We start from the raw sequence: 14,103 nt of genomic DNA, 5'->3' as shown, positions 1-14,103 counted from the left end.
TGGAGAAGGTTCCATGTGTGCTTGAGAAAAAGGTAAAATTCATTGTTTTGGGATGAAATGTCCTATAGATATCAATTAGGTCTAACTGGTCTATTGTATCGTTTAAAGTTTGTGTTTCCTTGTTAATTTTCTGTTTAGTTGATCTATCCATAGGTGTGAGTGGGGTATTAAAGTCTCCCACTATTATTGTGTTATTGTTAATGTCTCCTTTCATACTTGTTAGCATTTGTCTTACATACTGCGGTGCTCCCGTATTGGGTGCATATATATTTATAATTGTTATATCTTCTTCTTGGATTGATCCTTTGATCATTATGTAGTGACCTTCTTTGTCTCTTTTCACAGCCTTTGTTTAAAGTCTATTTTATCTGATATGAGTATTGCTACTCCTGCTTTCTTTTGGTCCCTATTTGCATGGAAAATCTTTTTCCAGCCCTTCACTTTCAGTCTGTATGTGTCCCCTGTTTTGAGGTGGGTCTCTTGTAGACAACATATGTAGGGGTTTTGTTTTTGTATCCATTCAGCCAGTCTTTGTCTTTTGGTTGGGGCATTCAATCCATTTACGTTTAAGGTAATTACTGATAAGTATGATCCCATTGCCATTTACTTTATTGTTTTGGGTTCGAATTTTTACACCGTTTTTGTGTTTCCTGTCTAGAGAATATCCTTTAGTATTTGTTGGAGAGCTGGTTTGGTGGTGCAGAATTCTCTCAGCTTTTGCTTGTCTGAAAAGCTTTTGATTTCTCCTTCATACATGAATGAGATCCTTGCTGGGTACAATAATCAGGGCTGTAGGTTATTTTCTTTCATCATTTTAAGTATGTCTTGCCATTCCCTCCTGGCTTGAAGAGTTTCTATTGAAAGATCAGCTGTTATCCTTATGGGAATTCCCTTGTGTGTTATTTGTTGTTTTTCTCTTGCTGCTTTTAATATTTATTCTTTGTGTTTGATCTTTGTTAATTTGATTAATATGTGTCTTGGGGTGTTTCGCCTTGGGTTTATCCTGTTTGGGACTCTCTGGGTTTCTTGGACTTGGGTGATTATTTCCTTCCCCATTTTAGGGAAGTTTTCAACTATTATCTCCTCAAGTATTTTCTTATGGTCTTTCTTTTTGTCTTCTTCTTCTGGGACCCCTATGATTCGAATGTTGTAGCGTTTAATATTGTCCTGGAGGTCTCTGAGATTGTCCTCATTTCTTTTAATTCGTTTTTCTTTTATCCTCTCTGATTCATTTATTTCTACCATTCTGTCTTCTAATTCACTAATCCTATCTTCTGCCTCTGTTATTCTACTATTTGTTGCCTCCAGAGTGTTTTTATTTTCATTTATTGCATTATTCATTATGTATTGACTCTTTTTTATTTCTTCTAAGTCCTTGTTAAACCTTTCTTGCATCTTCTCAATCCTTGCCTCCAGGCTATTTATCTGTGATTCCATTTTAATTTCAATATTTTGGATCAATTTCACTATCATTATTCAGAATTCCTTATCAGGTAGATTCCCTATCTCTTCCTCTTTTGTTTGGTTTGGTGGGCATTTATCCTGTTCCTTTATCTGCTGGGTATTCCTCTGTCTCTTCATCTTGTTTAAATTGCTGAGTTTGGGGCATCCTTTCTGTATTCTGGCAGTTTGTGGAGTTCTCTTTATTGTGGCGTTTCCTCGCTGTGTGTGGGTTTGTACAGGTGGCTTGTCAAGCTTTCCTGGTTAGGGAAGTGTTCTGTGTCGGTGTTCTGGTGGGTGGAGCTGTATTTCTTCTCTCTGGAGTGCAATGAAGTGTCCAGTAATGAGTTATGAGATGTCTATGGTTTTGGGGTGACTTTGGGCAGCCTGTATCTTTAAGCTCAGGGCTGTGTTCCTTTGTTGCTGGAGAATTTGCTTGGTATGTCTTGCCGTGGAACTTGTTGGCCCTTGTGTGGTGCTTGGTTTCAGTGTCGGTATGGAGGCATTTGATGAGCTCCTCCTTTCGAAGAGTTGGGTTGCTTTTCTTGGTGCCTGATGTCCTCTGCCAGCATTCAGAAGTTGTTTTGTGGAATTTACTCGACGTTTAAATGCTCTTTTGATGAATTTGTGGGGGAGAAAGTGTTCTCCCCGTCCTACTCCTCCGCCATCTTGGCTCCTCCCCAGGTTTTTTAATTTTGACCACTTATTTTTGGTGCCTTACTGTTAAAATAATAAATGGGCAAAAATCTAGATGACTTTCTTAATACCTGGAATACTTCTGTAGTTGTAATGAACTTTCTAAAACTTTACTTACAAAGGTTTGAATTTTTAATCTGTTACTGTTACCCTAAGTAGTAAATATGTAATATTTATTCATTATAGAGGATTAGGATTATTAATGGTAAAAATGTCCTTTGTTATTTCTCTTATATTGAACTCTACTATTAAAATAGATGAGAGATTTCAGAAACACTGAATGTCTGTTTATAATATCAGTTCAAGAGTTTCTTGTGTGCTAACTGGCAAACCTTATCTCATTTCTGCAGTGCTCAAATATTTATCTTGAGAAGTTGTAAGTACTTAAAATGGAAATGTAGTAAAAGCTAGTAAATATAGTATTACAGCTTGATAGAAAATAAAGAAACAGTGCCAAGTTAGCATCACAAGAACACAAAAAGGAACAGGTGACAAAGTAATGAGATATGGATCTATTGTCTCTTCAGAGTGACAAAGGAGTATTAAGATTAGGCTTGTTGAGCCCAAAAGTCATTGCTTTGTGGTTACTATTTGGTAATTGTATGAGCTGATGCCTTGGTAGCAGGGAATTGCCCTGAGAAATAAATATTAAACCATTGATAATAATAAATATGTGGTTGGTGTCAATGAATTTTCTTTTTCTGGTTTAAAAAAGAATTTTTCAGCTACTGCTACGGATTAACTGGTCTCTAAAAAATACTAAAAGTGAAAGTTGTGTCCGACTCTTGGCAACCCCATGGACTATAGAGTTCATGGAATTCTTCAGGCCAGAATACTGGAGTGGGTAACCTTTCCCTTCTCCAAGAGATCTTCCCAACCCAGGGATCGAACCCTACTAGCATCACCAAATATAAACTGAAATTTACTAGTGGCATGACTTGGACAAGTTATTTAATCTTTCTCAGTTAAAATTTACTCTTTTGACAAAATTTTTTAATCATTCCTTGAAAAGGATTTGTCAAGATTAAATGAGATGCCGCAGTGAAAACAATTAGCACTTATTTGGCACTATGGTTATCCAGTAAATATTGTTAGTCCCATTCTTGTTTGAGTGATGATTCTTGGTGAACTTGTAAATTTTTCAGTATTATATGTATAATATGTATTTTATATATATATATATAGTAATGCAAAATTGTGCACACATTTGGAGACCAGCACAATTTTCATTGTATAAGGATATTTACGTTAACAATGGATAAGCTAAAACTATAATAACTAATGGATTTTGTTAACTTTGTTGAGAGCTCTTCCATGGCCTCAATAAATCTGTTTTCTTAAAAAAAAAAAAAAAGAGAGAGACTAGTGTTTAATATCATGTAATCAATTGGAGATAAATTTAGATTAAACACATGAAAGGGATTTTATTTCCACTGTATTTACTCTTTAAGTACATTATGCTCAATAATTTTTATTCCACTTAGGTATTTAAAGAACAACATTCTATTTAAAACATTTCCTTCCAAAATAGAATGTACATATTATATATGCCAAGGTATGAATATATTTTTCAAATATAAAAATTTCCTACTGAAATAGTTACACACTGTAATGAAAACTGAAATTAGGTTCAAAGCCTTTTTATAGTGGAAAATCCAGAGATTTGGTGTGTAAAGAAGTGAGTTTATGATCCAGTTATACCTCTTATTAGCTGTATTTTTCTTTCTCAATTTCTACTTCTATAAAATAGTTCCACTGTTACTACTATCATTGCAGATGATACAACCTGCCCCACCACTACTACCTATTTTTCTAGGTTATAATAGTGTTGGTCACTTAGTTGTGTCCAGCTCTGAGCTACCCCATGGACTGTAGCCCACCAGGCTTTTCTGTCCATGGGATTCTTCAGCAAGAATACTGGAGTGGATTGCCATGCCCTCCTCCAGGGGATCTTCCTGACCCAGGGATCAAGCCCATTGTCTCTGACATCTCCTGCATTTGCAGGTGGGCTCTTTACTACTAGTGCCACTTGGGAAGCCCAATACTCGAGTGGGCAGCCAGTCCCTTCTCCAGGGTATATTCCCAACCTAAGGATTGAACCTGGGTCTCCTGCATTGCAAAAGGATTTTTTAACTTCTAAGCCACCAGGGAAGCCCAGGTCATTATAAAAGCAATGTAAAATGAAAAACTATATATGAAAAATGTTTGACCAAATCATGGTGGTTTTCTCGAACCCAGGGGACATAGAAAAGATGTTAGTTCATATATATAAATGTTGTATGTTACCAAACATGAGGTCTATATGAAGAACATCATTACTATTTTTGAAACTAAAAACAAATCCTCAATGCTATTCCCAATACTATTTGGCACCAATACTTCATCTACTACTTTCTTCTGATAATCCACTTCAATTATTCATTAGCCTGTTTATTAATAGTAATACACCTTTAACTGGATAGGAAGTGACTTTCCTTAAATTTTAAGGTATGTGATTATTCAGATTCTTTTTTAATTCTTCATATTTTCTCTTGCTTCTGTTTATCAAAAATTATTCACTGTTACTTGAAAGTGAGACTACAGAAAGTCCTAAGTGTAATCAGTTACTTTATCAAATTCAGAAAATTTTATCATTTTCCCTGAACCCTAAAAATGCATTACACATATTATTTTATTTTAGAAGAAAAGATTTGGAATTATCTAAAAGATTTGGAATTCCATTAACATTACCAGCTTGGTTATATGACTATGGAAGTTGTAAAGAGAGAAATGAAATAAACATTTATTTCTTTATAATGGGTGACAGTTTATTCAGGACTTCTGAAAAAGAAGACAAATTCAGAAGGGGAGGTACAAATTTAGGCAAAGGTTCTGAAAGGTGCATAATTCTGATAGATACAACTATTACTAAGCATACAATTACTACAAGCTGAAATGAATGCTGCTGCTGCTAAGTCACTTCAGTCGTGTCTGACTCTGGGGCCCTATAGGCGGCAGCCCACCAGGCTCCCCTGTCCCTGGGATTCTCCAGGCAAGAACACTGGAGTGGGTTGCCATTTCCTTCTCCAGAAATGAGTGAGGAAGTGTAGAAAAAGATGCAAGAGGTAACAAATTTTTATTAAATATCTATGATATGTTAGCCCATTAAAGATGTAATTAGTGTTTAAGAATGTGGTTTCTGTTTTCATGAAGACTTCAAATTTAGGCTCTGCAAGTTACTAGTTGGTGACCTTGACTAAGCTGATCACCTTGTCTGTATGGCTCAATTTTCTTACCCATTAAAGGGAAATGATAATAGCAAGAACAACAGTAACATCTAATTCATAGAATTATTTTGTGGATTAAATTGAAACATCTAAAGCACATAAAACATAGGATAGGTTTATTCTCCTAACAGTATAGATTAGGACCTGGAAAGGTTAAGAACTTCCCAAATTCATGACAGGCAGTAAGCATCAGGGCTGGAATCGATCTGCTTTTAAATCAATGCTATTTCCACTGTGCAAAAAGAGACTATGTTAATGATAGCTGTACACCAATACTAACAAAATCAAAATACAAATGAACTATATTTGAATGAAGGATGAGGGAAGGAGATTGGCCAGGGAAACAGGTAGTAACTTGATAGTAGTCCTTATGTAATTAAAAGAACCTAAACGTATAACAACATAGTATTCATACATATCAGATGGATTACAAGATTTTTTGGAAGGCTTGATTACTTATTGTGGGTGTTTGCTATTCTGTGGCTTATTCCTCTCTGAGGATGTATTTACAGCTCTCTCTACTTTTCTTCTCACTAAACCACATTCAGTGGTTTTCTATGTAATGCCCTAGCCAGAGATGGCTAAAGTTAAAAAAAGCTTTTAGTGAAAACACAAGAGACTTTTAACAAAAGCTTTTATCACCATAGTCCAAGACACAGTCGTTCCTCCCCTGAAGTAGTATAAAGGCCTGATTGCTGATGCTTCTTCAGCTTATTCATGTATCAGCCAGCACAAAATCAGCCCTGAATTCTCATTGGAAGGACTGATGCTGAAGCTGAAGCTCCAATACTTTGGCCACCTGATGCAAAGAGCTGACTCATTAGAAAAGCCCCAATGCTGGGAAAGATTGAGGGCAGAAGGAGAAGAGGGTGACAGAGAATGAGACGGTTAGATTGCATCACCAAATTAATGGATATGAATTTGATCAAATTCTGGGAGATAGTGAAGGACAGGGAACCTGGCATGCTGCATGGGATCACTAAGAGTCAGACACAACTTAGCAACTGAACAACAACAAAGCCAGCATGAATTTTCAAACAGTGTTAATTAAATAATATCCCCTTCCACCCCTCCAAACCTTCCAGTTTCCAAACTTACTTTCAGTGAGACCAAAGCTGCTTACCAAGGTCTCCATAGCCATGAGACAGGAAATAGATGGGCTTAAGATTGAACAGTTTCTTCCTCATGGACAGAAACTTCATAATATCAGAAACTCCATAAAAACAGGATGATGGAGAAGGTTAGGCCCTACCTAGACCATATAGATTTATTCTCAAAGTCAGCGAGACTTCTGTGATTACAGGCATAGAAATCTTCTTTGGAGGTCAAGAGATAGTAAATGTCACCTCATAGTAAGTGATGTCAACTACCCTTGGCCTCTTCACTGGAATCCATCTTGGCTAAAAAATGTGCATGCACAGAAGGGAGGACCCTTAGATATACTAAATACAGCCTCAAAACCAGACAAAGCAAGATAATTGGTCAAAGGAAATGCAAAAGGAATTCCCCACAAAAGTGGTTCAAACTACGACGAGGGCATAACTTTTTCTGTGAGCCCGTCCGTATGTCTATCCACAAGTACTGGACTCTTTTCCCTCCTAATAAATGCATTATGTACTTCACTCTGTCCTGTCTCTATGTGAAAATTCATTTCTACACAGATGATAGACCTGGGCTTTGTCACTTGTCACTGGCCACTGTCCCTGGTGGTCTATTGGCTAGGATTCAGCACTCTCCCTGCTGCTGCCCAACCTGTCTCTGGCTTGAAACCAAAATCTTATTCAAGCTGCTGCAGGTGAGGCCACATGAGATCAGTCATGCATGGTTATGCTTCTGCATAAACTTCCCTTGTATGCCTGTGTGCTAGGTCCCTTCAGTCATGTCTGACTCTGTGATCCAGTGGACCATAGACAGCCAGTCTCCTCTGTCCTTGGGATTCTCCAAGCAAGAATACTGGAGTGGATTGCCATTTCCTCCTTCAGGAAATCTTTCTGACCCAGGGATCACATCTGTGTCTCTTACATCTCCTGCATTGGCGGGCAAGTTCTTTATCACCAGCACCACCTGGGAAGTCATACCCCTCACATACCAGTTTGTAATACCATTCTAGCTTATTCAGATCAGCCACACAAGACTTTCTTCTTTTGGTTCCTTGACATGGAAATCATACTTCTACTTTTTGCTATTCCCTTTGCCTGCAGTACTCTCCTTCAAGGTCAGGTCTTACTATTTACCTCATTGGAAATTATTTTCTTCATTCTTTTTTTTTTTTTTTTTTTTTTACTTCTTTATTTATCTACCTCCTCTCTCACTCATATGATGCTTTACTGTCTGGACTTCCCTGGTGGCTCAGAGGTTAAAGAGTCTGCCTGCAATGCGGGAGACCTGGATTCAATCCCTGGGTCAGGAAGATCCCCTGGAGAAGGAAATGGCAACCTACACCAGTATTCTTGCCTGGAGAATCCCATGGATGGAGGAGCCTGGTGGGCTACAGTCCACAGGGTCGCAAAGAGTAAGGCACGACTGAGCAACTTCACTTCTCTCATTCCTATATAAATTAAAATTTAAGCTTCACAAAACCAGGGATTTGTGAACCATGGTCAGTTCTGCAACCTTATTATGCTTTAAGTGATAAGTGAATAAAACATGCTGTCCCTTACATACAGAGGTGATCATCAATATGGCCTACAATTTGCATGATTTTACTAGTGAATTTTCACTAGTCGTTTTCTTTTGTGTTTAGTTTACTATGTGACTGAAAGGAACTCAGAGTGTCTCTAGTGATTAGGTATGGTCTTGAAAAAAGAAAGAATTAAAAATTGAACCCATATGTTTCTGAGGAATGCAGCTTGGATTTCTGAAGCAATCCATTGAGTGGTTACAAAGGCCTCTTGAGCAATTGTATATTCTCATATTCTCAAATCAGTATGCTGTGACTAAACTACTTTTGATAACAGAGGATTGATTTCCCTCTTATACTTCCCTTCCAAGTTCAAAGCCTACCATAAGAAGAAACAATTAGATTCCCTCTAAATGCGATGCTACTGATGAGCTTGTTCCATGGTCAATGGTGCAAATCAATTTTCATTTAAGAACCTACAGTACTTTGCCTTTTTCCATTTTTGTAGCCTCTATTGATTCTTCCTTCCATGGAGAGACACTATCTGTTCTGCTGTAGCTAGGCTCTTTTTCCAAGGTCCTACAGTAATGGAGTAAAAGTTTCCAGAGAACTTTTCTAAACTGGCAATAAGCCCACTTTTTAATATGTAGATGAAGGCCACTCTATCCATTATAGAACATGGGAGACAACTCCCATTTAAAAGAAATAGAACATTGTGGCAAGACTCGATATAAGTTCTTTTGTGGACTATCTAGTCAATTTAGGGGCAAGAAAGGGTGAAAAGAATAATATAATGGGTTATAAATTATTATTTTTAGTTAAGTGTGGCCACTGACTCCTTCAAATCAAAGAGGAGTTTGAAACAACTGTCTATGTCCTTCCCAAGCTCTGAGTGAAGGGAGTTTCATGTCATTCATGCTGTGGGTATTCAGTAGGTGTTTGTTGACAGGAGGAACAGCTATATTCAGCAGTAATTTTTGTATCAGTATTGTGCACAATGTATTTCATGGATTTCTTCAAACAAGGGCATCTGCCTTCTGGGGAAAGCCTACTTGTTTAATAGAAAAGTTGATTTTTTATAGGTGCCTTTCAGATTAGTCAATCTTTCCTTCTCTGCTTACAATGAAGATGACAATAAAAAATGATTTCTTTCACAATAGTTTTCATTAAATAGTTTTGTCTGGCATGATTTTTCAAATAAACATTTAATAAATTCTCCTTCATAAAAAATTGTTGCTTCATGCCTTTTGTAATGGAGGATAATGTATCATTTAAATGCATGAGTCAATAGGGAAAACAACAGCAGCATAATTTAACCTTATGATAGAATATAAGTATTCCTGATATTTTCCTTTATGAGTAACAGTAGGCAATAGATATGTAGCTTCATTTAACAAAAACAGAAAAAAAGCTGTTTCCAGGATCCAAGTGAAAAAACTTGAAATCAAACAAGTTTTTTACTCCAATATTTTGGCATTGTACCTAGCCAACAAAAGTGTAAGCTTTTTAAAGATTATTTTGTGAACAAGTTATTCTAAAATAAAATCACCTAGTTATGTGTATTTTTTTCCTGTCCTATTTTATGAGTTATTTCTGCTACCCAATCTTTCCCAATTGAAAATTGGAGAACTTTTATTATCTGAATTATGTTATACTCTTAATTATAAAATAAAACACTTAACTAGGCATTAAAATGAGAAATTATTTTCTTTTTACATCACCCTTATCCACACAGATAAATTTATCTAGCATTTTTAATAAAAAGACTTTACTTCTAGTAGCTAATAACTTCCAAAATGAAGTTTTGCTGTGCTTATTAGTTGGAAATTTATGCTCCATTTTTATTTTAAATATTGTGCTGTATGTGTTTGACTACTTCATAATCCTAGAGACTTATGTAGTCTTCACTTCATTTTTTTGAGATGTCTTTGCTTTTGTAGCATTATATGCACTAGCCAACCATAATTACATTTCACTTTGTTTGGAGATGCCGGTAGATTTCAGCATTGCATTCTCTAGTCATTGGAGTGAGATGATCAGAACTTCCCTGGTTTACTTAAGAAGAAGAAAGTCTTTTGAGTACACAAATTTGAATCACCTTGGTACAAGAACCACACTGTCAAGACTTAATGGGTTTCTTAACAGTAGTCTTTCTGTAGAATGCTTTTAACTGTGATGTGAAAACTAGTCTTATCTCCCCTGGGAAACTGACCCATATACCTGTGATGCTTAGAAGATTTCATTCTCCTTGAGATGCCAGTCAGACTCTTCTAATCTAGCTTGTTAGGTCAGGCCAAAAAAAAAAAAAAAAGGAAAGAGCTAAATCGATAAATTATATCTAAGACATGCTTTCTATCATCACATAGGTATCCAAACTTTTTAGAGAGAAAACACATGAGAATCTATTTTTGAGAGTTTTCATAGAAAAAGTTGAGGAACACTGTGTATATGTGTATATTTAAGTGTGAGTTAATAATAGTAATATTCTTCTAAGTCATCCACAATGACATCATTAAAACTTTAGTTTTGCTTATTATTGTTATGGAGCTATATATCCAAACAGGAAATTATCATGTAAGTGAAGACCAGATCAAAAAATTTACAGAGAAAAATTAGAAACTAATTGTGCCTGATAAATTTTCACTAACTGTTGATTTTTTCCTAGCCATCTTCCATTCACTTGTGGTTTATTAGTGTCTTTGAAACAAGAGGGAAAGGGACAGGGCACATCCTTTGAAAGAATGACATAGCCATGTTGTTGTTCAGTTGCTAAGTCATGTCCACCTCTTTGAAAACCCATGAACTGAAGCACACTAGCCTCCTCTTTCCTCCACTAGCTCTCAAAGTTTGCTTAAATTCATTATCTATTGAGTTGGCAATGAAATCTAACCAACTCATCCTCTGCTGTCTCCTTCTTCTCCTGCCCACAATCTTTCACAGCATCAGGGTTTTTTTCCCCAATGAGTTGGCTCTTTGCATCAATTGGCCAAAGTATTGGAGCTTCAGCTCAGTACCAGTCTTCCCAATGAATATTCAGCGTTGATTTCCTTTAGGATTGACTGGTTTGATCTTACTGTCCAAGAGACTCTGAAGAGTCTTCTCCAGCACCACAATTCAAAAGCATTAATTCTTTGGCTCTTGATCTTCTTTATGGTGCAACTCACACATCCTGATATGACTACTGGAAAAATCGTAGCTTTGACCATATGGACTTTTGTCACAACGTGTTTTCTCTGCTTTTTAGTATGCTGTCTGGGTTGGTCAGAGCTTTTCTTCCAAGAAGCAAGTGTCTGTGAATTTCATGGCTGCAGTCACTCTCTGCAGTGATTTTGGAGCCCAAGAAAATAAAATCTGTCCCTGTCTGCTTCCACTTTTTCCCCTTCTATTTGCTATGAAGTGATGGGACCAGATGCCATGATCTTAATTTTTTTTTTTTTTTAATGTTGAGTTTAAGCCAGGTTTTTCACTCTTTCTCACCCTCATCAAGAGGCTCTTTCCTCTTCACTCTCTGCCATTCAGTTCAGTTCAGTTCAGTCACTCAGTCATGTCCGACTCTTTGCGACCCCATGAATCACAGCACACCAGGCCTCCCTGTCCATCACCAACTCCCAGAGTTCACTCAGACTCATGTCCATCGAGTCAGTGATACCATCCAGCCATCTCATCCTCTGTCATCCCCTTGTCCTCCTGCCCCCAATCCCTCCCAGCATCAGAGTCATTTCCAATGAGTCAACTCTTCGCATGAGGTGGCCAAAGTACTGGAGTTTCAGCTTTAGCATCATTTCTTCCAAAGAATCCCAGGGCTGATCTCCTTCAGAATGAGTTGTGCCTTTTCATGTTCATATTCTAATTTCTTTAGTGATCCTTTTCAGTCTTTATTTCTAAATATTTTTCATTACAAAAATAAATGATATTGCATCATTTACAACTTGGAACTTAAGGAAATAGATGTACCATACTTGTTCATTTTCTTCCAAATCCATTAATCTAAGTGCGTTAAATTGAATTGTATTTTTCTAAATAAAATTAAGTGTATTTTCTCATGGTGAATAGAGTTATCAGATAGAATACAGGATACTATGTTAAAATTGCATTTAAAACAAGCAATGGATATTTTTATTACTATAAATATGTTTCAAAAAACATACACTAAAAGTTATTTGTTGATATGTGAAATTCAAATTTAACTTTAGCATAAGTATGACTTTTGTAATATTCAGGACACACATAATATTTTTATTCATATTTCATGAAATACAATTTTTTTCCTTTTAATTTATTTTTTTATTGAAGGATAATTGCTTTAGAGAATTTTGTTGTTTTCTGTCAAACCTCAACATGAATCAGTCACAGGTATACATATATCTACTCCACTTTGAATCTCCATCCCCTCTACTTCCCCAGCCCAACTCTCTAGGTTGATACAGAGCCCCTGTTTGAGTTTCCTAAGCCATACAGCCAATTCCCATTGGCCATCTATTGTACATATGGTAATTTAAGTTTTCATGTTACTCTCTCCATACATCTCACCTTCTCCTCCCCTCTTTCCAAATCTAAAAGTCCATTCTCTATGGCTGTTTTTCCACTGCTGCCCTGTAAATAAATTCTTCAGTACAATTTTCTAGATTCTGTATATATGCGTTCAGTTCAGTTCAGTTGCTCAGTCATGTCCCACTCTTTGCGACCGCATGAATTGCAGCATGCCAGGTTTCCCTGTCCATCACCAACTCCTGGAGTTCATGAGCTCAAACTCATGTCCATTGAGTTGGTGATGCCATCCAGCCATCTACTCCTCTGTCGTCCCCTCCTCCTCCTTCCCCCAATCCCTCCCAGCATCAGGATCTTTTCCAATGAGTCAACACTTCGCGTGAGGTGGCCAAAGTATTGCAATTTCAGCTTTAGCATCATTCCTTCCAAAGAAATCCCAGGGCTGATCTCCTTCAGAATGGACTGGTTGGATCTCCTTGCAGTCCAAGGGACTCTCAAGAATCTTCTCCAACACCACAGTTCAAAAGCATCAATTCTTTGGCGCTCAGCCTTCTTCACAGTCCAACTCTCACATCCATACATGACCACACGAAAAACCATAGCCTTGACTAAATGGACCATTGTTGACAAAGTAATGTCTCTGCTTTTTAAAAGCTATCTAGGTTGGTCATAACTTTCCTTCCAAGGAGTAAGTGTCTTTTAATTTCATGGCTGCAATCACTATCTACAGTGATTTTGGAGCCCAGAAAAATAAAGACTGACACTGTTTCCACTGTTTCCCCATCTATTTCTCATGAAGTAATGGGACCAGATGCCATGATCTTCGTTTTCTGAATGTTGAGCTTTAAGCCAACTTTTTCACTCTCCTCTTTCACTTTCATCAAGAGGCTTTTGAGTTCCTCTTCACTTTCTGCCATAAGGGTGGTGTCATCTGCATATCTGAAGTTATTGATATTTCTCCTGGCAATCTTGATTCCAGTTTGTGCTTCTTCTAGCCCAGCATTTCTCATGATGTACTCTGCATAAAAGTTAAATAAACAGGGTGACAATATGCAGCCCTGACGTGCTCCTTTTCCTATTTGGAACCAGTCTGTTGTTCCATGTCCAGTTCTAACTGTTGCTTCCTGACCTGCATATAGGTTGCTCAAGAGGCAGGTCAGGTGGTCTGGGTATTCCCATCTCTTTCAGAATTTTCCACAGTTTATTGTGATCCACACAGTCAAAGGCTTTGGCATAGTCAATAAAGCAGAAATAGATGTGTTTCTGGAACTCTCTTGCTTTTTCAATGATCCAGCGGATGTTGGCAATTTGATCTCTGGTTCCTCTGCCTTTTCTAAAGCCAGCTTGAACATCAGGAAGTTCACGGTTCACATATTGCTGAAGCCTGGCTTGGAGAATTTTGAGCATTACTTTACTAGCGTCTGAGATGAGTGCAATTGTGCGGTAGTTTGAGCATTCTTTGGCATTGCCTTTCTTTGGGATTGGAATGAAAACTGACCTTTTCCAGTCCTGTGACCACTGCTGCGTTTTCCAAATTTGCTGGCATATTGAGTGCAGCACTTTCACAGCATCATCTTTCAGGATTTGCAATAG

The sequence above is a fragment of the Bubalus bubalis genome, chromosome 7 (genome assembly GCF_019923935.1).
Source record: "Bubalus bubalis isolate 160015118507 breed Murrah chromosome 7, NDDB_SH_1, whole genome shotgun sequence".
NCBI lineage: Eukaryota > Metazoa > Chordata > Mammalia > Artiodactyla > Bovidae > Bubalus > Bubalus bubalis.
This window is presented reverse-complemented; position numbering follows the sequence as displayed.